Below are 22128 nucleotides of genomic sequence, written 5' to 3'. Positions count from 1 at the left end.
AAATCACAAAGTGGGGTATACAACTCCCTTAGTGGGAAACATATGGAGGAGGTGTCATCCACCTACTGCAACACACACCCTGCCCTTACACGCCGCCATGGATCGGCGCCAGGAAAGGAAAATTACAGTATTTGATACTATTTTTAATTTTCCTGGTGCCAACATGGCAGCGTACATGTGGTAGTATGTTACCATAGATCGGCACCAGGAAAGGAAAATTACAGTATTTGATTCAATGTTCAATTTTCCTGGTGCTAACATGGCAGCGTACATGTGGTAGTACGTTACCATGGATTGGCGCCAGGAAAGGAAAATGACAGTATTTGATTCAATGTTCAATTTTCCTGGTGCCAACATGGCAGCGTACATGTGGTAGTATGTCACCATAGATCGGCGCCAAGAAAGGAAAATGACAGTATTTGATTCAATGTTCAATTTTCCTGGTGCCAACATGGCAGCGTACATGTGGTAGTATGTTACCATAGATCGGCGCCAGGAAAGGAAAATGACAGTATTTGATATAATGTTCCATTTTCCTGGTGCCAACATGGCAGTGTACATGTGGTAGTATGTTACCATGGATTGGCGCCAGGAAAGGAAAATGACAGTATTTGATATAATGTTCAATTTTCCTGGTGCCAACATGGCAGCGTACATGTGGTAGTATGTTACCATGGATTGGCACCAGGAAAAGAAAAGTTACGGAAAGTGTTTGATACAATTTTCCATTTTTCAGTTTGGGAACCATGCAGCTTTTTTATTTTGGGAAATTATGATTTGTTTATTTTTTTATGTTGCTGAAACAAAGTTCCCTTCTTTAGAACTTGCTTGAGGCGACTGTAACCTATTAGTGCACTTGTGACAGAAACAACTGTGTACTGTCACTCTGTCACTGATACTTCTCTTATATCAAAGTCCTAATAGATAAGCACCAAACATGTGACCTTAGTACTCAGAAATTAGGTTTCCTTTTATCTCAGTTGTGATACAAGAACTACAGAATATTAGGCAATGCTCTTAGAAGGTAAACACATTTCCACAGGCAGAAAAGCAGAAGAATGTTTAGTGAGAACGCGAAGAAAGAAAGAAATGGGGGCGTGAGGGGAGGTGGTTTCCACATACAGACATGAGACACAGACAGAGGGCGGGAATAGAATCACAAAGACAAAACACAAAGAGGAGCGTGTGGAGGGAGGAGAGGCTGAGGTGTGTCATGAAGTCCGGGGAGGCGACAATACACGTCAGGGTAGAACGCTTCTTAAAAACGCGCGCTCTTTAGTCAGAAAAGGGCCGTTCTTCGCACTGCTTCGGCCTCCGCACACTTATGACGTCTTGTGGTACAGAAGCAGTTAAATGAGGCAATGAGCCAAGTACAGCCTTTTCCTGCACAGAGACCGTGCAAAGTCTGCCCCCACCCTTTCCATTCAAACCCTCCAACAAGGAGGCCGCCTCAGCCCTGACTGACAGGAAAGACGACCAATGTGCTTCCTGTGTGAGGAGAATGCGGACAGCTGCATCCTCAGATGACAGCACAGTGTGTGTTTGTGTCACTGTCACCTGCGCACACACAACGAGGCTGACAACGGTACTTTGTGAGCGGCTCTTTGTCACTTTTCTCAGTTTCCTTTCTTTTGTTTGTGTCTGTCTTTCCCTCTGCTGCTGTGTTCTCATTCTTTTCTGCCATGTCTAATGACTCGTTGTAGGTGGAATGTCTTCCCCCTTCTCTGCCCCTGACTGGACCCTGCTCACCCCTCTCTATTACTATCATTCTCTAGGACGTGCTTCTCATTGCTTGTCATCTTGCTGTAACATTGGATACTATTGATTCTGTCATTTGTATTTTAGAACATGTTCAGGCAAGCTGTGTGTGTTTTTATTTTGTTTTCTCGAGTTTCTGATTCATATTCTTTAATTCTATTGTTTTTCTCATCAGGATGAACCGGCCTCTTTGGCACAGACTGTTTTACATCTACCTCATTGGCGTGGTATTGACTATCGGACAGAAGACTGGATAAGTGACCGGTGAAGACTGGAGCATCTTTGTGCCGTCTCTACAAAAACAAACAAGGTGGCTATTCTTTGGATATCATGCCTATTGCTGCTGTTGTAAGAAAAAATGATAAACATTGGGATTGTAATCGATTGATGACCGCCTGACACTAATGTCCAGCAGTGAAAGGGTGGGATTTAAAGTGGAGGTCCGCCCAAAAAAAAACATACTGTAGCTGCTGGATTTTAATAGGACACTTACCTGTCCTGGAGTCCAGCGATGTTGGGCGCTGCTGCCTCCATTGCGGGTAAGGGTACCTGGCAGTGTAGCCTTTTTCGCTTAACGCCGGGAACCCTACTGTGAATGCGCGAGGCCCGCTCCCCTCTCCTACTGGGCCGGGGGAGGAGGAAGGACCCCCCAGCCGTGACATCAACAGCCACGGCTGAGGCTCCAGAAAGTATCAAAGGATACCTGTCAAAGACGGGTATCCTGTACCCCCAAAAAGGTGCCAATTGTGGCACCGGAGGAGGGGAGGAATCAGATGAGTGCAAGTTCTAGTTTTGGGTGGAACTCCACTTTAAAGAGTTTGTAAAACCTGAAGGCAGGCTTCTCACTATTGTGAATTGGATGTAGGTTTCTTCACATCCAATTTGCATGTCAGGAGATGTGTGAACCGACTCTATAGAGAGCCGGACACAATCTCCACAGCAGCTCTAGTGTGAATTGCACAGAGACACTGTGGGCCAGATTCACAAAGAGATACGACGGCGTATCTCCTGATACGCCGTTGTATCTCTGAGATCCGACGATCGGATCTATGCGACTGATTCATAAGAATCAGTTCCGCAAAGATCTCCCTTAGATCCGACAGGTGTAAGTGACTTACACCGTCGGATTTTAGGCTGCAATCTCCCGCCGGCCGCTAGGTGTCGCCTTGGTTTTTTACGCGTGAGATATGCAAATGAGGAGAACCGCCGATTCAGTAACAAACGCCCGCCCGTCGCTTTTTTTTTCACGTCGTTTGCGTTCGGCTTTTTCCGGCGGATAGTTACCCCTGCTATAGCAGGGGTAACTGTGGTGTATCCTATGTTTAGTATGGCCGTCGTTCCCACGCCGAGTTTTAAATTTTATCTTCGTTTGCGTACGTCGATTCAGAATTCGGCCCGATGCAGGTTACGCTCACGCTGAAACCACTGACGTCCTAGCGACGTCAGTGTGAGCAATGCACGCCGGGAAATTTAGCCGGCGACGCATGCGCATTTAAATCGGCGCGGGGACGCGCCTGATTTAAATACTACACTCCCCCTAGCCGCGGAATTTGAATTCCGCCGGGGGAGTTACGAACCGCCGGTGCAAGTTTTGAGGTAAGTGCTTTGTGAATACTGCACTAGCCTCTCAAAATTGCGCCGGCGGATCGTAAATCAGATAGATTACGCGGATCTAAAGATCCGCTAATCTATCTGAATCTGGCCCTGTGACTCCTCTGGTCTGTATAACTGCTTTTCATGGTGCCCAACCAATGTAATTATTTGCATTCCATAATTACATTGGTTAAGCTTGGCACAATTATAGTATGCTTTACTAATACCTGATTGGACTGCTGGGGAAGATAAAAATCAAGCAGTCAGTGATAATACAGTTGTAGCCACAATCTTCCGTGTCCTGCTGGGGGGTTCAGTGCAAGCGAATGCCCCACTGCACACTGACATGGGCTCAGCACGACGGCCATTCATAGAACACCTTGTGTCCTTTTTTTTTTTTTTTTAAATAATACAAGGTATTCCTTGATTGGACTAGATGGGGATTGTGAGGTCACCACCCCACTTCGTCACTGTCCAGTCACAAGCTGGGGCAGGTTCAGGACAACCTGAGCTCAGAGGAAGTGGGTTGAAGGATGCTGAACATTGCTGTTATTTTATCTTTTTATTGGGCTATTCATTTTTATCTTTTGGTATTTTTGGCTCTGTTTTAATTTTAGTTTTACAGAAAATCTGTACCGTATTTATCTTCGTATAGCGCGCCCCGGCGTATAGCGCGCACCCCCAACCTGGAAGGGAAATTTCAGGAAAAAAAGAAAATACTTACAGTTTGAATGCCCCTCGTCTGTGTCTTGCCCGGCGTCCATCGGCGGCCTTGTCTGGTCCGGCGTCCGTCTGCGGCCTCGGTGGTGTCCTCCCCGCCTCTCCAGCGCTGTTTTTGAGCCGATCCCCGCGCTGTGTTTGAACGCCGCCGACATATACTGAGCGCAGTACACTCGGGCACGCTCGGCTCCTCTCGCATAAAGGCTAGGAGGCGGCACAGGGCGTGACCGCGAGCAGAGCCGAGCCTGGCCGAGTGTACTACGCTCGGTATATGGCGGCGGCGGCATTCAAACACAGCGCGGGTATCGACGTATATCGCGCACCCACGATTTTCCCTTATTTTAAGGGGAAAAATGTGCGCGGTATACGCCGATAAATACGGTATATATTGAAATCTGATTGCTATCACTATGATTGCATTTGTGGCCTTATATGAAGTCTAGTTTCCACACTTGCATGTCTAGAATTTATTTTCTTGCCACTCTTTTTTCATAGGGATGCTTTGTTGGAGGTCTGTAAAAGTCATTGAAGGATTTAACAAAGTTTTAGTGTAAACTTGGTGCAAGGATCCACCCAAATAATTAGTTACTTCAATCACAAGAAACTGATTCCCTGCTTGCCTACTAGACACGATTAACCTGTTTCTGGCTGGAAATCGTATGCATCATATTTATTGCAATTGTTTTCCCTTCATTAGATGTAACTATATTCTTCTAAAGAAACTTTTTTTTTATAAACCTGGAGGCAGCCATTGCCGACTTCACATTCTATAAATGCTATCTGCCTAGTTGTCACAAATTCACAAGAAGCATATTGATAAGGACTTCTGACTTTCATACTCTGATATGCATGTTTACAGGTCAGCAGCTCAAAAGGTACCAAAATAAGGTTGCATTCACCTCTGAGCATTTTGAGCTTGTAAAATGCCCAAAAAAACAAAATCCTATTTATTTAAATGGCCACATCTGAGCGTTTTGTAGCCTGAAGCTCAAAAGAGCACATGAGCTTCTTTTTGGGCAAATTACAGGCGTTTTTCTGCTTTTAACATTGGTGACCTTTTTTTTTTTTGTTCCATAAAATTTTTATTAAGAGTAAAAAGGTATGGACAATGTTGCATATACAACCTTTACATCAACAAACATAACATGTCCTCACAAGAGGATTCACAGTAACATGTTCACATGAGGGGGGAATGGTACAGATTAAGGAAGTTAGACAAGTATCCTATAACATTGACATATTCCATGTGAATTACCTCATTCACATATACTTCGTAGGGGAAGTGCGTAGTAAATCGATCTAGAGGCAATATTTCTACTTGCATCTATTCAGTAGGCCTCTATGTCTTCCTAAAAATACCAGCTAACCCATAACCCTTGTCTACTTGTCTTACGGCCCTTATTCACTACGTGGATCCTCTCGGTATAAGTAGGATGGGTGCGGGGATCGACTCGAGGTCACCCCGTTCGATCTCAACGTCCAACCTCAGTATACAAGCAAAAGCGAAGAGCGAAAAAATAAGAGAGAAGAGGGAGGGAAGAAGAGAGAAGACGAGAAGGAAAGAAAGAAGAAGATAGAAAAGAGGAATAGAAAGACAGAAAGAAGAAAGAAAGAGTAAAAAAAAAAAAAAAGGGGGGGGGGGAGGAGTGGGAGTGGACTCATCACAGGGGAGGGGAAGGGGGGCATATCACCGGACCCAATACTCTTTAGGAGGTAAGTGGGGAGGCCCACCACCCCCGCCGTCTACCGTACAGTGGAAGCTCCACTTGTTAGCTATGTCACACATCAGTCGTCATTTGAACAAGTCCTTCAAGATCTCAATTCAGGGCTTGGTACTCTGTTGAGTTGCGGAAATCGAACCACACAGTCCAGATGGAAGTGAAGTCAGAAATTCTATCGTGTGCAGTGCTTATCAGCTCCTCCATCGATGCAATGCGGTCAATGCGTGCCATCCATTCCTTGACAGTGGGAGGTGTCGTGGCTCTCCAGTGCACAGGAACACACAGCCTGGCTGCGTTGACCATATGTAGTGCTACTGAGTTGCGATATCGCTTTTGGGCAATTTTTGAGAGATGAAGAAGGTATTGTGCTGGTGAAAACTCCAGGGGAAGCGTAGAGACCGCTGTCGTCACGTCATGCACTTTTTGCCAATATGACTGAATCAGGGAACATTCCCACCAAATGTGGATGAAGGTACCTAAGGCCTGTCCACACCTCCAGCACCTATCTGTTACGGCTGGGGCAAACTTGTGTACAACATCAGGTGTCCTGTACCACCGCGTCCTAATCTTATATCCATTTTCCTGAATGCTCACACTTATTGAGCCTTTAAAGATAAACCAATTGATCTTCTCCCATTCCTTCATCTCAATTGTTCTGCCCAGCCGGGTTTCCCAGGAGGCTTGTTCCACCTGCACAGACACAAAGGGCGCTTTGTACAAGGAGGCGTACAGCATCGAAATGATATGTCTCTGAGGTGACTTACTAGCGCACAGTGACTCAAGTACCGTGGGTGGTGTTGTAAAATCATCCCTGGTCCTTGGATCATCTAGAAAGTGTCTCAGTTGGAGATACGCAAACATAGGAAATTTCTTCGTTAGGGACATCTTCTCAAGGTCTTTCAGAGAAAGGAACCTATCTCCTGAAAAGAAATGTTTGGCCAGCATATCAGTATGTGGCCATTCGGCCACCAGGTAGCCATCATCTCGTCCCGGTACAAAATCTGGGTTACCCCTAAGAGGGGTCAGTCTACATTTTGTTTTTGATACTTCAAACTTATCACAAGCTTTCGTGAACGCCGATAAGGTTGCTCCAACCATTGGATGAGACAGGACGTCAGGCGTCCAATGCCTCTTGGAGATCCAAGGTGTTTTCTCGAGTTGGGCTCCCGTGATCTGAGTTTCCAAACGTACCCAGTCCTTACAGCGTGTGTGTATTCGCCAATCCACTACACGTGTTAGGTGTGTAGCCCAATAGTATCGTTGCAAATCCGGGAGACCAATACCCCCCTCTAATTTGGGCAATACTAACTTCGCCCAGCTAATTCTGGGTGTTTTAGATCCCCACAGAAACTTCCTGCATATTCTCTTGTAAGTTGCGAAGAAGGAAGGCGGGAGTGCAATCGGGATCGTCTGTAGTTTATAGAGCATGCGGGGAAGTATCGTCATTTTCAAGATAGCAGCTCACCCAAACCAGGAGATCACAGGTGACTCCCATTGTAACATATCCTGTTGTATAACCTTCAGTTCAGGCAAAAAGTTCTTCTCATACAGGTCGGAAAGTTTACCTGGGAGCCTAATGCCCAGATAGGTTATATCGTCAGATTTCCAGCGGAAAGGGAAATTCTCCTGGCAGCGGAGCACTAGCGATGGAGGCAGAGAGACATTTAGCGCAAACGATTTGGAATAATTAATTTTCAGGTGCGAGATGTATCGAAACTGTTTAAACACTTCTAGTAGATTAGGTAAGGCTATCAGGGGGGAGGACAGGAAAAGAAAAATATCATCGGCAAAGGCCGCTAGTTTGTATTCCTTTTGGCGAATTTGAATTCCTGTTATATCAGGATGGGCCCGAATACAGCGAAGTAAGGGTTCCAGTGTGAGGATATACAGTATGGGAGAGAGGGGGCACCCCTGTCTGGTGCCGTTGTGGATGGAGAAGGCCTCTGACAGGTGGCCATTGACTCGGACCCTGGCTCGTGGGGTTGTGTAGAGCGCTCCAATAAGGGCCCTCAGTCTGGTCCCAAGACCAAGTGATTCCAGTGCCGGGTGCATATAGTCCCAGGCCACCCTGTCAAAGGCCTTCTCCGCATCCAGTGACAGAAAGAACCCCTCAGTTTTTGTGGAAGTAAGCCAGTGATGTAAATTAATGGCCTTGATGGTGTTGTCTCTGGCCTCCCTGCCAGGGACAAAACCCACCTGGTCGAGACCTACCCACGCTGGAACATAAAAGGCCAATCGCGTCGCCAAGATTTTTGAGAAGATTTTTACGTCGACGTTTAGGAGCGAGATCGGCCTGTAGTTCGCCACGTCTGAGGGATCCTTGCCCTCTTTCGGTATTACTGCAATATAGGCTTCCAACAAGGTGTTAGAATTAGGTGGGGAGCTCGCTAAAGAATTGAAGGCTTTGAGGAAGCCCGGCACTAAAAGTTCAGAAAAGCATTTATAATATTGTGCCGTTAGGCCATCTGGGCCTGGGCTCTTGCCCGGTTTGGTGGCCTTCAGGGCTTCTACCCATTCTTCAGAGGTCAATGGCGATTCTAAGGTTTGCTGATCTTCTATGGACAATGCCCGAGGACAATATTTACTTAAAAAGTCTTTGATCAGGAATTCCCTAGTATCTGCTGGGCCCACCCCTTTCTCCTTTGTTCCAATATTATACAACGTGCTGTAGTATTCCCGAAATTGACGAGCAATGTCTTCTGTCTTAGTATGGATCTTACCTAGCTTATCTCTTACGTGATGAATAGTGGAGGCAAGGACACGTTTCTGCGTGAACCTCGCTAATAGTCTACCCGGTTTGTTTCCATGTTCATAGAACAGTTTTTGTGATAGCATCATACGTTTGCGTGCCTTTTTGTACAGCTCTTCTTGTAAGCGTGTTCTAGTCTCCGCTAGTTCCACCGCTACCTCCACGGCCCTGGAGCCCTTGTGTTGCGCCTCTAGTCTAGCTATTTTATCAGTAAGCTCCTGGATAAGAGCCATATGTTCTCTTTTCCTCCTCGCTGCTATGGATAGTAGATGACCTCTCACAACACACTTATGTGCTTCCCATTGGGTCATGGGCGACACATCAGGTGTATCATTATGTAGGAAGTATTCTCCGATTGCCTGTTTAAGAGTGGCTACGTCTGCAATATCTGTAAGTAAGGAGGCGTCAAGCCGCCAGACCTTCGTGAAGGGCTCCCTCTGCGGGAATCGTAGGGTTAGGGTCACCGGATGATGATCTGATAATACTGAAGTTTCGATTGTCGCATCGTGTAGGTACGCAAGATCTTTTTGGGAAAGAAAAATATAGTCCAACCTCGAATATCGTTGGTGAGGGGACGAGAAAAACGTGTAATCCCTTCCCTTGGGATTCAAGGTGCGCCACGTATCGTGAAGGGCCAAAGAGGCCAGTCCTATTTTCGCTTGCCTCAATGCTGAGAAGGGGAGGGATGAGTGGCCTGTAGATGTATCAAAAGTCGGATCTAGGGCCATGTTAAAATCCCCTCCGAGAATCAGAAGACCCGATCTGAAAGCGGTAAGTTTCGTAAGCGTATCCTTCAGAAAAGCCACCTGTTTGGAATTAGGGCAGTATATGTTAGCAAAGGTCATCAGTTTATCTTTCCAAAGCCCTTTAAGAAAGATGAATCTGCCCTCCGGGTCAGCCATCTGGTCAGTGAGACGGAATGCAAGAGATTTTGCGAACAGAATTGCTACCCCCTTCGTTTTGGACTCGGCACAGGTCGCATGGAAGACCTCAGAGTATCGCTTGTCGGTAAGACGCTGTATACTGTTTGATTTGAAATGCGTCTCTTGGAAAAAGACGATATGCGCCTTCTGTCTATGTGCTTCTGCGAGAAAGCTTGAACGCTTCTCGGGAATGTTCAGGCCCCTGGCATTTACCGAGAGAACCTTGAGCGATAGAGGAGCTGAAGACTGCGTTATGGAAGCCATGAGCGTTAGGTAGAGGATTTAACACCTACTTTTCAAGGTGGTAGACGGAGAGGGTAGTAGGCAAGTGGGGGAAGAGGATAGAGATAAAAAAAAAAAAAAAAAGGGGGGGGGCGGGGGAGAGAGAGATGGAGGGTGGATAGAGAAAAAAAAATTAAAGAGAAAAAGGAAATGGGCGGCACTCCCCAAAAATGGAGGGAGACAGAGATTATCTGTGTCTTATGTGAAATATGATAAGTACAGAGCACTAGGGTGTCCACTCAGAGGGAAGAAGCAGATATAGCGAGACGGACAGAAGAAGAGGGAAAAAGAGACAGAAAGAGACCCCTATCGTGGGGCAGAGAGAGAGAGAAAAAAAAAAAAAAGAGAAAAAAAGAAAAAAAGGGGGGACAAACCGGAGGTAGTCTAAGGCCTGCTGAGCTACCTATAAGAAGTAAAGGGTAATCCCAAAAAAAAGGAAAGACCCCGATCCTATACCGGAAAGGAACAAGAGGGATCCAGCCCCACTTGAGGTGGGGAAGTGAACCTGTACCCGAACTGTCCGAACAGTCCCACCGTCCAGACCTCCCAGACCCCAGGAAAGTCGTGCCTGACCTAAGAAACCCTCCCGCTAATGCCAACATTGGTGACCTTTTGATCTGTGCAAAATCGTGGCATTAATGTGGCAAAAAACATGTAAAAATCGCAGTCAAAAACACTTTCTGCCTGGCAAAAACTAAACGCTCAAGTGTGAATGCAGCCTAAAGCCTCGTACACACGGTACGATTGTTGGCCAACCGAGCGTCTGATTTTTGTCAATAGGGCGTGTGCCAGGATCTTGTTTTGCATACTAAAGGTACACAATTGTCGTGCCACCAACACAATCATAGTGACGTACTACAAGGAATTTCAGCTCTTGAGCGCCACCCTTGGGGCCCCTTCTGCTAATTTTGTGTTTGAGCATTGATTCTGAGCATGCGTGTTTGTACTTTCGACTTTTGTGTGACGGATTTGTGTACTGACCATAAGAAAATCAGATGTGAAACCGTTGTCCGCCGAAATCTTACTAGCCTGTCAACAGACAATCCCCTTCTAAGGCCGCATACACACGGTCAAACATGTCCGATCGTGTGTACAGCCTAGCGGACAGGTTTCCAGCGGACAAAAGTTTCTTGGCAAGCTAAGAAACTTGTCCGCTGGAAACATGTCCGTCGGACATGTCCGATGGTTAGTACACCTAATCGGACATGTCCGCTGGTTATGACGTGTAACCAGCGTCCCAAAATCCTGCGCATGCGTCAAATTGATTCGACGCATGCGTGGAAGCATTGCACTTCCGTGTTTGAGAACGTCGGTGTCTTCTACGTCACCGCGTTCTCTGTCCGCTGGGATTTTGGTCTGATGGTGTGTACACACATCAGACCAAAAGCTCCCAGGAGACATGTCCAATGAAAACGGTCCGAGGACCGTTTTCATCAGACATGTCTCCTCGTGTGTACGGGGCCTAACAATCGTATCGTGTGTACGAGGCTTTAGAGTCAGCAGAACACTGACAAGAACTTTTAGAAGGATGTCAGCAGTACCCATGTTTTTAGGAAAAGTTTACTTTTAAAGTTTTTTTTTATATGCCAGTTTTAACCCTTTCATGCATAAATTATGAAAGTCAGTCAATTTCCTCAGTATTTTTACTCTTTGGACATAAAAAGAAAAACATTTTTTATTTTTTTGCATGTGTTTTATATGATGGTATTTTTTACACTCAAAGTACCTAAATACGTTACACGTGTTTACAAGTGTAAAGCGCTTTTTAACTACTTGCAGACCAGCCGCCGTATAACTGCTCAGGTGCGCAAGATCACGTAGCTATACGTCATCTCGCATTTCAGCCAATAGGGGCGCGCTCACCCCTGGTGCCGACATGCGTGCCTGGCGGGCGCGATCACCGCCGGGCACCCGCGATCACTCATTACAGAGCGAGAACCGGGAGCTGTGTGTGTAAACGCACAGCTTCCGGTCCTGTCTGGGGGAGAAATGACGGATCGTCTGTTCATACAATGTATGAACAGCGATCAGTCATTTACCCTAGTCAGTCCCACCCCCCTTCAGTTAGAACACACACAGGGAATATAATTAACCCCTTCCTCGCCCCCTAGTGTTAACCCCTTCCCTGCCAGTGGCATTTTTATAGTAATCAATGCATTTTTATAGCACTGATCGCTATAAAAATGCCAATGGTCCCAAAAATGTGTCAAGTGTCCGCCATAAGGTCGCAGTACTGATAACGCTGATCACCGCCATTACTAGTAAAAAAAAAATATTAATAAAAATGCCATAAAACTATCCCCTATTTTGTAAACGCTATAAATTTTTGCGCAAACCAATCAATAAACGCTTATTGCGTTTTTTTTTTTTTTTTTTTTTTTTTTACGAAAAATGGGTAGAAGAATACTTATCGGCCTAAACTGAGGGAAACATTTTTTTATATATATTTTTGGGGATATTTATTATAGCAAAAAGTAAAAAATATTATTATTTTTTTTCAAAATTGTCGCTCTATTTTTGTTTGTAGCGCAAAAAATAAAAACCGCAGAGGTGATCAAATACCACCAAAATAAAGCTCTATTTGTGGGAAAAAAAGGACGCCAATTTTGTTTGGGAGCCACGTCGCGTGACCGCGCAATTGTCAGTTAAACCAGCAATATGGTCCGGGGCTGAAGTGGTTAAGCACAAAATGCTGCTGCCAGGAGGAAAGGAGTCTAACGAGAGCCGACAAAACGTTCGGCGTGCATGAGTCCTTACTAATGCAATGGTACTTATCTTCACAAAACTATGTTTGGTTACAAAAACTGCAAAATACATTCCAATAGCATAAATAAATTGATTTACAGACAAAAAAAAGTTACTGCAGCTGTAATATTTTCAATAAAATAAAGTCCCAGTTATACATGTTAAATAGTATGTACAGTAATGCATATGATGTCCAATGTAGTGGACAGATGATTCATTTTAATTTACCCCCAAAGTAAAATTTAATAACTGTTACCATATTTTTTTTTTTTTACCTCAAATGGTCTCTTCCTATAGACGTATTGGCAAGATATTCCTGAGGTGTTCAGCCTTTCTGGGTTTCTGTCGGCCATCTTGGTTTTGAGAAATTTTTGTTACACTTACAATTTCCAGTGGGTGGCAGAGTATGGGGGTAATACACTAGTGTACACTGTATTGGGTGATATGCCTCTATACATTCAGAGCCCCTGCAAATACAAGAAAAAGCTTTTAAATAGCTGAAAACTGTAGTGACCACTATGCATAGAAGGGTTGAATGTGTTTTTTTTATCTTCCTGAAAATGTAGCATTTCTTTTAATTGGCCTTTCATACAGACAAAATATTTGGAGTTTCATTTAAAAAAGTGCCAAAAGTATTTTGACAGGTTAATTGCTGGGTTAGGTTGCATTCATCTGGTTGGTTGGTTTTCAAAGCTCTTTGGTTATTGGTTGAACTATATAGACTTGTGTCTTTTTTTCAACCAACTTATGTTTGGAATTGGTTAAAATTGCTAGGAAATTGGTGTGTTTTTGTGTCCCACATTGCTGTACACTAGGAGCATTTTCTATCCTGCCCTTAGTACAGCGTGCAGTTTGGAAGCAAACATATTGATCCTCTAGTTGTCAACAGCCAACCTGCTAGTTGCTGTTCATTTGCCAGGAAAATGTACAGCATATTGTTCTTTTATGGCTATGGTCTTCCTGGTTGGACTTGGATCAGAAGTCATAAATTCAAAACCAAGCTGCAGCATAATTAAGATCATGTGTCTAAAAACGAAAGTAAAAGTATTTTAAACAGAGAAACCCATTCATAAATTCAGGACCCAGATTCATAAGTGGTTTTGGTTTATGAGTTTTTAATTCTCTGATAAAGCAAGGAGAGTGGTAGATTGGAGCTGTAACCCATGCCAACCAGTTTCCTTGCTGCTTCTGAATAATAACGGATATGAAATTGTGAGCAAATGCTTTAGCATTTTAACTCCTTTAGAACAATTATGTATTTTAACATTTTTATTCATTTTGGGAGAATAAAATGACTTCTACAAGCTGCATTTACATTAAAGCCTCATGCACACTGGACGTTGTGAACGTTTTTGCAATAGCGTTGGCGTTTCTTTAGCGTTTTTCCGCATTAGCGTTTTTACCTTTTTTTTTTTTTTTTTTTTTCTTTCAATGGATCAAAGGTGTTAAACGTTGGTAAATCGGGTTTTTGATCATTTATCCTGTCTATCAGCGTTTTTTGGCGTTAAAGCGTTTTTACAGCTGAAAAACTCCTCTCACTTTTTTTTTTTTAAAGCCAAAAAACGCCCCAGCCAAGAACTGCTGATGACAGCCCATGTGTGCATGGACGCATAAGATAACATGAGGAGTTTATTGACTGTAGAAAAAAACGTCTGAAGCCAAACACAGCTTCTGTAAAAACATCCAGTGTGCATGAGGCCTTAATGAAAACACATTTTATGAAAGATTCTTCAGCTGCAGCAGTCTTTGCTATAGTGCAAGATTTCTTTGGGGGTTCTCGGAAAGTTCATGACTGTAACAAAAATCTTATTTTATTTTGTACTACGAGATGCCAGCACTTGCAGTGGTGAACACCATTGTCAGTTTTAAAGCCAGATAGGTAGGGGTGTTCTCACTGGTAGGTCATGTACTTTAGGGAGAATGGTGGGCTGCTTACTCTTGAATAACCTCCCCTAATTTTGTATGTGCCATTTATAGGAGCAAACAGGTCTGCCATTACAGTATGTCTGAACATTTCAGAGAAGATTTTTAGGCCTACCTAAATAAGGTAAAAATTAAGCAGCTAATTAAAGCGGGGGTTCACCCTGTTAAAAAAAAAAAAAATGTTTTTTTTTATTATTCCATTACTTTCGGCATCGTAGCGCGAGCTACGGTATGCCGGTCCTAAATTTTTAATCCCCGTACTCACCGTGCTATCGTTGATTGAAGAATCCGGGGAATGGGCGTTCCTATGGTGAGAGAAGGTGATTGACGGCCGGCCCTGGCACGTCACGCTTCTCCGGAAATAGCCGAAATAGGCTTGGCTATTCACGGCGCCTGCGCATAGCCTGTGCGCAGGCGCTGTGAATAGCCGAGACCTACTCCGGCTGTCTTCGGGGAGCGTGACGTGCCAGAGCCAGCCGTCAATCATCCTCCCTCTCCATAGGCACGCCCATTCCCCGCGGGAGTCGGATTCTTCAATCAACAATAGCACAGTGAGTATGGGGATTAAAAATTTAAGACCGGCATACCGTAGCTCGCGCTACGATGCCGAAAGTAATGGAATAATGGGGTGAAGGAGGGTGAACTACCGCTTTAACAAAAAGTGTTTTTTTTTTTTTTTTTTTCTTACACTACTGATTTTCTGTTGAGTTGATATTCTTTTGTGGGTGAAGATAAAATAATTAAAGGCTGATAAGTTGGCCAAAATAAATAAATCTAAAGAAAAGTACAGCATTGACAATTGTATTGGATTATTATATCTATTATGAACCAATCGCACTATTGAGCTGAAGAAATAATTTCATGCAGGGGTTCGCTGAGACCTAATAATGATTTAAGAATGAGACATTAGGTTCCATAGCTGTTTAATCTCTGACCGACACAATTGCAGTGTTTATCCTCATGACACATCGCAGGAAGCACCCTTATGGCTAACAGAGGACAGAATCAGAAATGGACTGGGAAAACTGGCTTGCATCCGAGGGTCCTTAACCGCTTAACAACCGCCCTATAGACGATATACGTCTACAAGGCGTTTGCTTAACTCTGGGAGGACGTCCATGGACCCGGCGCATCACGGATCGCGGTAAATCGCCGCTGATGGCGGCGGTTTACCATGTGATCGCTCCGTCCAATGACGGAGCGATCACTTGTAAACAAACCGGCGTCATGTTCCTCCTTCCCCTCTCTGTACTGAACAGTACAGTGTAAGAGGAGAGGGGGGGGGAGAGAGCGGACGCAGCACGATGGCTGAGCAGCCGTCCATCCCTGCTCAGCCATCCCTGCCCCATACAAACAATACTCCATACCCATACCCCACAATACTCTGCAATACCCCACAATACTCTGCAATACCCCACACTACTCTGCAATACCCTGCAACGTCGCCTATGGGGATTTTTAAGTAGCGAAGTTTGGCGCCATTCCACTAGCGTGTGCAATTTTGAAGGGTGACATGTTGTGGGTGACGGCGTAACTTCATCTTTCACATTATGAAAAAGAATGAAGAAAAAATACAAAATTTGCTAAATTTTATAACCGAAACAAAGAAAATTTCATTTTTTTTTTACAGAATTTTCAGTCTTTTTTTGATTAAATACCACCAAAAGAAAACTCTATTTGTGTGAAAAAAAGGACAAAAATTTAATTTGGGTACAATGTTGTATGACTAAGTAATTGTCATTCAAATTGTGAGAGCACCGAAAGCTGAAAATTGGTCTGGTTATTAAGGGGGTTTACGTGCCTGGTGGTTAAGGAACTCTGCCCCATAATTGCCAGACCATTGTTCCTTTTTACTGACAGTCTACTAGAGCTGCACTCCTGCGTGGAGATTAACCATTTAAAGCCCAAACCTTTTCTGACATTTGTTGCTTACAAGTAAAAAATCATTATTTTCTGCTCGAAAGTTAATTGGAACACCCAAATATGATATATATATAATTTTTTTTTAGCAGAGACCCTAGAGAATAAAATGGTGGTTGTTGCAATATTTTATGTCAAACCGTATTTGCGCAGCGGTTTTTCAAACGCAATTTAAAAAAAAATGCACTTTAACGAATAAAAAAAACGAAACAACAAAGTTAGCCCAATTTTTTTGTATAGTGTGAAGGAAGATGTTACACCGCGAGAATCGTGATCTTTATTTTAAGCAAAAAAAATCGTAATTCTAATTTTACCCAGAATCGTGCAGCTCTACAGTCTACTGGACGGGTACCAGCTGATTGGAGAAAAGCCAATGTAGTATCAATATTTAAAAAAGGGCCAAGATGCATCCCTGGGAATTACAGACCAGTTAGCCTAAACTCAATAGCATGCAAGCTCTTGGAGGGGATGGTAAGGGACTATATACAAGATTTTAGTAATGAAAACTGTATCATTAGCATAGATTCATGAAGAATCGTTCTTGCCAAACCAACCTATTAACCTTCTATGAGGAGGTGAGTTGCCATCAAGATAAAGGACGGCCCATAGACGTGGTGTGTCTGGATTTTACAAAAGCATTTGACACAGTTCCCCATAAACGTTTACTGTACAAAATAAGGTCCCTTGGCATGGACCATAGGGTGAGCACATGGATTGAAAACTGGCTACAAGGGTGAGTTCAGAGGGTGGTGATAAATGGGGGAATATATGGAATGGTCAGCGGTGGGTAGTGGGATCCCCCAGGGTTCTGTCCTGAGACCAATCCTATTTAATATGTTCATAAATGACCTGGGGGATGGGATAAACGGCTCAATCTCTGTATTTGCGGACGATACTAAGCTAAGCAGGGCAATAACTTCTCCGCAGGATGTGGAAACTTTGCAAGTAGATCTGAACAAATTAATGGAGTGGGAAAAACTACATGGCAAATGAGGTTTAATGTTGTAAAATAATGCATTTGGGTGTGCAAAAATATGAATGCAATCTCCTCACTGGGGGGGGGGGCTCTGGGGGAATCAAGAATGGTAGAGGACCTGGGGGTCCTAGTAGATAGGCTCAATATTGGCATGCAATGCCAAGCTATATTGGCATGCATTTCTAGCGCCTGGTTACTTCAAAGTACCGGTGCTGTTTAAATTTAGAGGGGGATCAGAGTGTAGTTAAACTCTGATCTGGTTAAAATGTTTAAATTGGGTCTCTGTCTCAGCTTGCCTGTGCTTTGGGCTTATTCTGTTGTGCTGGGGGGTTCTTCCCACCCCAGTGCAGTAGATGGCAGCAGTGGAGTCAAGGTTTGGGTGCTCTTCCCCAGCAGCCAATCAGGAGGGTTGAGCCTCGCTGTGCATGCTGGGGGAGGGTTTTTATGGGGCAGATGCCATTGGTTCTGGGTTCTTCTTCGTCCAGTGTGGCACCCACCTTTAGGGTGACCACATCACGGCGTTATGGCTTTCCTGGCCGGGGCACGCGTGCCATGCGGTGTTCCTGGTTCCGGGACCATGTTGGTCCGGAACATTTGAGCAGCAACGGGGACCCAGTGATTGACTGGGTTCCCACCTTTGAGGATCCCAAACGGTATAGCTGTTCGGTGGGGAGTTCGTCTGAGGAGCGCCAATGAGAGGCTGGCGATCCAAAAGAATCTCGACAAACCACTGGGGATCAAGGTAGCCGGACACTGAAGGATTGATCACCTGTCAGTCGGTACCTGGGCGACGTTGAGAAGGAGATCCAAGCATAATTCACCTAAGAAGGATTGCCTCCGTAGTTGCAATCAAGGAGGGTCTGTGGCAGAGACTTTTCCTCAAAGGTTCGAGCAATACTCTGGCTGCCAGGTCAGTGAGAGAGGCCTGTCCAGGTACGCTATTCCCACTCAAGCAGGAGTGGCGCAGAGAAGTGTTACACTTGGGAGCAGGACTGTTTTCCTATTGCTACGCCTGAATTTGCTATTCTCCTTTCTTCCTTCAATTCTACTTTCCTAACCGTTTGTTTTTACCCGGCTGGGTAATAAAGTGCACAGAAAAGACACTTGTTGCGGACATTTCTTTTCTACTGCTATATGCACCATTCACCCCTAGGAATTCGGAAGAGCCATGAGGTAAATGTGCCACCCAAAACAAACCAGCAGCTCCTCCGGGGGTAGTGCTACACAATAAAAAGGGGATTGACTCCAGATAAAACAATTATTCTCCCGCTCTACAAAACTCTGGTCCGGCCTCACCTGGAGTATGCTGTCCAGTTCTGGGCACCAGTCCTCAGGAAGGATGTACTGGAAATGGAGCGAGTACAAAAAAGGGGAACACGGCTAATAAAGGGTCTGGAGCATATTAGTTACGAGCACTGAACTTATTCTCTCTGGAGGAGAGACGCTAGAGTGGGGATATGATTTCAATTTACAAATACCATACTGGTGACCCCACAATAGGGATTAAACTTTTCTGCAAAAGGGAGTTTAATAAGACACGTGACCACTCATTAAAATGAGAAAAAAAGGGGTTTAACCTTAAACTGTTTAGAGGGTTCTTTACGATAAGAGGGACGAGGATGTGGAATTACCAGCCAGGCGGTGGTTACAGTGGGGGACATCGATAGTTTCAAAACAAGCACTCGAACGACCACAACATACAGGGATATACAATGTAATATTGACATATAATCAGCGGTGGTGCGTCCATAAAGGGTGCAGGAGCGCCGCCCCCCCTCTCCTGTCACTCTCTCTCACCATAGATAGATTCATGCATTGCATGAATCTATCTATGGTTGCCGCTGCTGCCTCCTATTCATGTGCCCGGCCCCTTGTCAGGCGCCGGGCATATGAATTACAGCGGCGGGTGTGTTTTTGAAGCGCTTGATTAGAGCCATAGGCGTGCATTCGCTGATTACTCAGTGATGTGTTAGGGAAGCGATACATCGCTTCCCTAACACTGACCTGCCTCTCAGCCAATCGGGTTGCTCAGGTCTGGTTACCTGTCACCTGATTGGCTGGCTGAAACAGGCACCGCTATTTAATGCCTGACAGGAGAAAAGAGGACGGGAGTGCTGGAGACATGAAGGACTCCGCTCGTCACCATCACCCGCTGCCCCACAAAACAGGGTAAGTGCCGGGCAGATGGCGAGCGCGGAGGCACACTCTCACTGACAGCGTTTGATGGGCACAGTGTCAGCGTTTGATAGCACAGTGGCAGCAATTGATGGGGTTTCTCTTCAATTTTTTTTTTTTAGCACCAGCCGCCACTGCATATAATCACACACATAGGTTAGACTTGTGTCTTTTTTCAGCCTCACCTACTATGTAACCTTGCTGTATATGCAGGAATATTTCTAATTTGCTTTGACAGGGAGCAAATAAACCGTATAAGCAGTAGGAGGGTGGGGTTGCTGGGTGAACCTTTTTAGCTTGTTCTGCAATATAGGAATTATAAAAGTACCTACAACATCAGTTTACTATTCAAAAATGTGGCTGTAGGAAGGTGCGTTGAATTGCTGTCGGCTCCCCCTATTCTGACATGGACCTGTCCTCTTCCTTTAGCTTTAATTTCACAAAAAGTGACCGATAAGCAAGATATCCTTTCCAGAAAGAATATGGTGCAGCAAATCTGATTGTCTGCAAAATTATGCAGGGAAAATAATCATTTGACATTTTTCTCAGTATTTTTTTTGTTATATATATGCTACTCAAAGAAAGCAAAATCTGATTTATCAAACTTCCTTTTGAGTTCTCACATATTATGGGTTCTGAACCACCTGAGATTTTTTTTTTAATCTGACTTGGTGAGTGAGAGGGTTTGCTTTCATTATCGACACCTTTCAATTTTAGCATTTGAATAAGACCGGGTGCACTCTCTGTACTTCTGGGAAACGGCAAGAAGCCTAAGCTGGGTGTGTTTTACAAACTGGTGAGCTGGAAACCCATTGCTTACCTGAGTGGCAATAAAAGAGAAAATAGTATGGTGTATATTGGAGGCTCTCAGCTATTTTTTTTATTATCAGAATATATATATATATATATATAGTGCCTTGCAAAAGTATTCGGCCCCCTTGAACTTTGCGACCTTTTGCCACATTTCAGACTTCAAACATAAAGATATAAAACTAATTTTTTTTTAAGAATCAACAACAAGTGGGACACAATCATGAAGTGGAACGAAATTTATTGGATATTTCAAACTTTTTTAACAAATAAAAAACTGAAAAATTGGGCGTGCAAAATTATTCAGCCCCTTTACTTTCAGTGCAGCAAACTCTCTCCAGAAGTTCAGTGAGGATCTCTGAATGATCCAATGTTGACCTAAATGACTGATGATAAATAGAATCCACCTTTGTGTAATCAAGTCTCCGTATAAATGCACCTGCACTGTGATAGTCTCAGAGGTCCGTTTTAAAGTGCAGAGAGCATCATGAAGAACAAGAAACACACCAGGCAGGTCCAAGATACTCTTGGAGAAGTTTGTATCCAAATCCGGCTTTAAAAAGATTTCCCAAGCTTTAAACATCCCAAGGAGCACTGTGCAACTGATAATATTGAAATGGAAGGAGTATCAGACCACTGCAAATCTACGAAGTCCTGGCCGTCCCTCTAAACTTTCAGCTCATACAAGGAGAAGACTGTTCAGAGATGCAGCCAAGAGACCCACGATCACTCTGGATGAACTGCAGAGATCTACAGCTGAGGTGGGAGACTCTGTCCATAGGACAACAATCGGTCGTATACTGCACAAATCTGGCCTTTATGGAAGAGTGGCAAGAAGAAAGCCATTTCTTAAAGATATCCATAAAACGTGTTTAAAGTTTGCCACAAGCCACCTGGGAGACACACCAAACATGTGGAAGAAGGTGCTCTGGTCAGATGAAACCAAAATCAAACTTTTTGGCAACAATGCAAAACGTTATGTTTGGCGTAAAAGCAACACAGCTCATCACCCTGAACACACCATCCCCACTGTCAAACATGGTGGTGGCAGCATCATGGTTTGGGCCTGCTTTTCTTCAGCAGGGACAGGGAAGATGGTTAAAATTGATGGGAAGATGGATGGAGCCAAATACAGGACCATTCTGGAAGAAAACCTGATGGAGTCTGCAAAAGACCTGAGACTGGGACGGAGATTTGTCTTCCAACAAGACAATGATCCAAAACATAAAGCAAAATCTACAATGGAATGGTTCACAAATAAACATATCCAGGTGTTAGAATGGCCAAGTCAAAGTCCAGACCTGAATCCAATCGAGAATCTGTGGAAAGAACTGAAAACTGCTGTTCACAAACGCTCTCCATCCAACCTCACTGAGCTCGAGCTATTTTGCAAGGAGGAATGAGCAAAAATTTCAGTCTCTCGATGTGCAAAACTGATAGAGACATACCCCAAGCGACTTACAGCTGTAATCGCAGCAAATGGTGGCGCTACAAAGTATTAACTTAAGGGGGCTGAATAATTTTGCACGTCCAATTTTTCAGTTTTTTATTTTTTAAAAAGTTTGAAATATGTGTGTATATGTGTGTATATATAATATATATATTGTGAACTTTGGGGGTTCTTTAGCTCAGCGAGAGTGCTTAAACCGTAGTAGTGAATAAAAAGGGGTTTTTATTTGCAAACCAAACGAAACAAAACAACGCTTTCTTTAGCATAGGGAAAATCATCAAAACAAAAGTCCTGCTTGTCTTCAGCACAAATGAAAAAAAAAGTCTGTTTTTCCTTCAGCACAGCAAACAAAACAAAACACAGGCACATACGGTTTGGTAAGT

General features: G+C 44.1%; 1 protein-coding gene across 4 annotated transcripts in view; it reads left to right on the top strand.

Moving 5' to 3' along the window:
* Positions 1–1128: 1128 nt before the first annotated feature.
* SUN2 (Sad1 and UNC84 domain containing 2) overlaps positions 1129–22128 on the top strand; it is a 115290-nt gene continuing 94290 nt past the window's right edge. Inside the window, exons 1-2 of one of the 4 annotated variants that reach the window (XM_040359485.1) lie at positions 1129–1206; positions 1934–2068. The gene's annotated coding sequence lies outside the window, so the exon portion shown is untranslated. Of the gene's footprint in view, positions 1207–1262; positions 1593–1933; positions 2069–22128 lie in introns of those variants that run through there. The other 3 variants (XM_040359486.1, XM_040359483.1, XM_040359484.1) reach the window with 3 other exon arrangements.

Source organism: Rana temporaria, chromosome 7 (genome assembly GCF_905171775.1).
Source record: "Rana temporaria chromosome 7, aRanTem1.1, whole genome shotgun sequence".
Lineage (NCBI taxonomy): Eukaryota > Metazoa > Chordata > Amphibia > Anura > Ranidae > Rana > Rana temporaria.
The sequence above is the reverse complement of the archived record's forward strand: the minus strand, read 5'-3'. Positions and strand labels throughout refer to the sequence as shown.